This window comes from Frankliniella occidentalis, unplaced genomic scaffold, assembly GCF_000697945.3.
Source record: "Frankliniella occidentalis isolate FOCC.00 unplaced genomic scaffold, Focc_3.1 Scaffold208, whole genome shotgun sequence".
NCBI lineage: Eukaryota > Metazoa > Arthropoda > Insecta > Thysanoptera > Thripidae > Frankliniella > Frankliniella occidentalis.
In genome coordinates, this window is record NW_026267334.1 from 252,368 (window position 1) to 256,564 (window position 4,197).

The 4,197-nt window shown below is 53.7% G+C and overlaps 1 protein-coding gene across 5 annotated transcripts in view; it reads left to right on the forward strand.

Moving 5' to 3' along the window:
- The window catches only part of LOC113215103 (tudor domain-containing protein 7A-like), a 22,234-nt gene that overhangs the window by 13,146 nt on the left and 4,891 nt on the right, over positions 1 to 4,197 (forward strand). The gene's annotated exons all lie outside the window — the stretch shown is intronic.

Consider the following 4,197-nt stretch of genomic DNA (forward strand, 5'->3'; position numbering starts at 1 on the left):
CCCCCACCCCAAGGTCGTGGAGCTACCGGTACGTGCTTACTAGAAACAGCCCCAACTTGTACTCCTCCGTGATCCCCCGCCGCGCCGCCGGGCCGAGCCTCGCCGCGGGGAGACCCCCTGGTCCCGGCCCTGCAGGGGTGCTGCTTGCTCCTCCTCTCCCCTTGTTCATTTTCCCGAGATAATTCCGCGTTCTTCTTCTGCACGACGACAATGGCGCTAAACTATCGGTATCGACCGGTGGTTGGTTATATGGTGATCACAGGTAACAGAAAGACCAGTGAAGAAGGTGCGGGCTGTGTGCTTAAAACTGTCACATTTCGTGGTCGAGAACTTACTTACCGAGAAACGAAGCTCGCCGATGGGTGGCTCGGCGTACGGTATGCCCAGGTAGGCGAGCACGCCCTGCCTGTTCTCCGTCAAGACTCGCATCTGTAACAGTAACATCATAAGAGCACCGTTTCTTTCCCTCCACGGGGACGAAGGGCCTCCCGATTATCCTGGAGTGGAGGTGTAGCAGGCCAACCACCCCCTCGGCCGGGACTTCTCCGGGCTAGCCCTCCCTGCCCGGGCCGGGCAGGATTTATCGCTCGTTCAGAGGCCAACGCATTTTCATATTTCACTCGGCGAGATGAAACGTCGCGCCGGCGGCCTCTGCTCGCCTGCCGCACTCCTACCTGGGCTGGGCAGGCTCTTAACCAGTGCCGCGGGGACGACATATCCCACACTGCAGCGCGAAACGTAACGAGTATATGCAGGCGACAAATGTGTTGGAAACGTCCATCTGTCACCTCGGAGAATCGCAACACAATACGAGTCAAACTCTGCAAAGCTGACACGATTTTTTAGATCGTGTTTCCGGAACCCCTCTCACTGCCGAAGAACAGTGATGTGTGTTGCCGACACAGTGACAAAAACAGCACATTGTGTATTGGACACGTATTTTGTTTTGCCGATTTTGAGGTGATAATAAAAACGATGTTTCCAAAATCAATGTGTATCCTCAAACGTTGACGTTTTTGTTTCCGTTCCAAATACAGCGTCCGGAGGGAGGTAGACCATGGGGAGGGGCGGGGACGACTACGAGGAGGGGATGGGGGAGGATGATCGGGGGCCGGGTACAGGGGAGGATGTGGGCGGGCAGGGACGGAGGAGTAAGGTGTACACAGCCTCGGCAATGGCTCGGCGGACAGAAGGCTCGTGTTGGGAAGGAGTGAACCGAGGGGGTGAAAAGAGAGAGTGGAAAACGAAGAGAGGGGGGGGGGGCAAGCGGACGACCAGTGAGAGTTTCTTCAAGAAGAGGAGAGTGGGGGAGAGCAGCTACAAGATATGGCGATCTCGAGCAGCCACGCCTTGGGTAAATAATGTAAAACCGATCGACTCGCCAAGAAGCAGATCCCCGACGCGAGGGGTTGCTGCCCCGCCCCGCGCCGCTATGGCACCGTGTTACAGCGCCGTGTGCAGACACGGGATGTGTCCGGGCGTGCAGCTTTCACAGGCCGCTCGCCCGCAGGAGACGGGGGTCTCCCGGGCAGCCGCGTCAAATATTGAGCACCACGTGGAGTGGATGGACATTGTACCTAGCATTTGGACCTGCATATTGGACATGGTCAGTAGTCCGGCGTACGGCACGGCCCGACCCGTGTCTCGTCGCTTTAGAAATGGGGCGTGGAGCAATTGCGAAATCAACAGAGACACAGCCAATTACATTAGAGCCACGGGTCGGTATGGGCTGTTTACGCACCAACTAATTACATTCAAAATGCAGCAAAAAAAAAAAAAAATCTTCATTTTGTTTAAATGAATCGAAATGTTAAACGAGTCAAAGTTTGTTATACGAGGGTCGCGGAAATTCGTCAGCTGCTGGGATACTTTTAACACGATCCCCTTCGGTGACTTTCGCCCCCGCTTTGAATCAATTTGATGGCGGCCGTGGGACCGGGGGGCGAGCGGGCTGACGGCGCCGGCGCGGCCGCGAGTTGGGTAAGTAGGATCAGGTTGGAGCCTCTGGCTGGAGCGAACGGGTTGGGCCCGCGACTGTGTGACTGTCTCCATAACGGAGCAGGAGGGGCGGGGACACGTAAGACTGAGAGGAAGGCAGAGACAAGAGTCCCAAGTTGCTTCGAATTTCAGAAGCAGTGCAAAGCTTTGTTTCAAACTCCCTGTCCCCCGCTTCACTACCGGACCAATACCAACTATGTAACCATCTCACGCATAATTTGGCAAAGTTCGCCGTTCTCACATTATACAACGGAATTTTTTAAGGAAGACGTCGTGGTTATCTTTGACATTGTTTTACAAATAACCGATGTTTCAATCTTGAATTCTATAAAAACGACATAGAACGAAAAAGTATAGTCATGATCCTCATTGTTGGAGAAAAACGTTGCAAGTCTTCAACTTGCAAGGGTTCAACTTTGTAGAAGTACACTTGCAAATGTGTACATCGGTAGCTGCTGTGCACTAGCAAAGTCTGCAACTCCTCGTGTTGAGCACTTTCCACACAGTGAGCGTCCAATCTAGGGAGGAGTTCAACCGAGGAGTGGCACACTTTGCAAGTGCACAGTGCACAGCTACCGAGTGAAACGCTTGCAAGTCTCTCTGTCTCCCTCTAACGCGCCTGCTGCTGGCCGGCTTCGTTCCCGTGATTTATATCCACCCCGTCGGACCCACGTGTCTTCATCATTCCCCAATCACGTCGTCGGGGAAACTTTCGACTTCTTCCTTTTTTTTATTCTTTTACGAAATGTCACGACGCGTTGCTGGAGTGTAATGGAGATCCTATTGAGAGGCGTTTAATTCAACTTGGTGCCGATCGCAGCCCCATTAACTCCACCCCACTGTTCGGACGATATGTCCTTCCCCCCGCCCACCTGTCGTTGATCGGCGCATCAGCGCGTGGTCCGCGACACACTCAAGAACAAGCGACTTGTCAGCAGAGAGGTTGTATGTCCTACACAGCTTGTCTGAGCAGCAAAATGCCGTCGGCACCGGCAGGCGCCGTGGGTCCCACCCGCCCCTCAACGCCTCAACGCCCACCTTGCGACTCTGTGCATGAGTGCTCTGCGATCTGTCAACCGCTCCTACCCTACGGCACGGCGTGGAGCGCAGAGAGACAGGACTGGGGTGGGGACCTCCCTTTTTCCTCGTTCAGACTTTACCTACAGACAGACAGCCGTCGTAGGGAATTCTGTCGAATACTCAGAGCAGAGGCATGAAGGAGACAACAAGTGAAGAAATAAAGGGGGCAAAGATGGGGTACACTGTCGAACTCCTACAAAGCAATGCTTTGCATAACTGCAAAGTATTTAAATCCTTCGTAACTACGAAACATTTACTTTGCAATTAAAGTGATGCTTTGCTATTGCGAAGCAAACAAAAACGCAGCAAAGCATCGCTTAGCAATTGTAAAGCGTCGCTTTGTAATTGCAAAGCATCACTTTGTAATTGCAAAGTAAATGCTTCGTACTTACAAAGGATCTAAATACTTCGCAGTTCTGCAGAGCATTGCTTTGCCAGAATCGAACAGTGTACCGACTCGTCCAGCACAAATCGTCTCTCACGTGAACTTGAAGCCTCTTTCTGACTTTCCTAAAACATGCATTCAAAAGCCCGCGCCCGAGTTCTGTTCAACCTATCCACGAGACATGACAGCTTACTGCGTCACCTCGGGCAACGTTCATCGTGGGTTTCATCGTAGCACACGCCTCTCCTTTCCCCATCCCCTTCCTAACCCGAAACCGATTGGCGCCGAGCACGAAACCCGATTGATGAAACCTTAATCAAGGGTTTCCAGTGGTCATATCTTTTGGCACCAAATAAGGATTTACAACAGCGCGTGGCTTTGGTGGTAAATGGACGATAACAGCAGCCTATTCTGTGAGGGGGGACAGGAGGGAGGAGGGGGGGGGGTGCTTGATTCAGTCCATTGCGCGCGGCCGGCCCCGCCCGGCCCCGCGTCTCTTTCACTGGACCGGCTGGTGGGAGGGGGGGGGGTGCTTGATTCAGTCCATTGCGCGCGGCTCGGTCCAGCCGCTTCCGGCAAGCGCCGCGCCACACGGCTACACGTGGCCGTCAAAACACGGAGGAAAGAGGGGGGGGGGGGACGCTTACTGGCTGCATAACAGAGGACTCCAACGCCCACCACTTATTTTGGGTTTTCTCCCGACCTTTTCGTCTTTTTCGTCGCTGTTTGCTGGT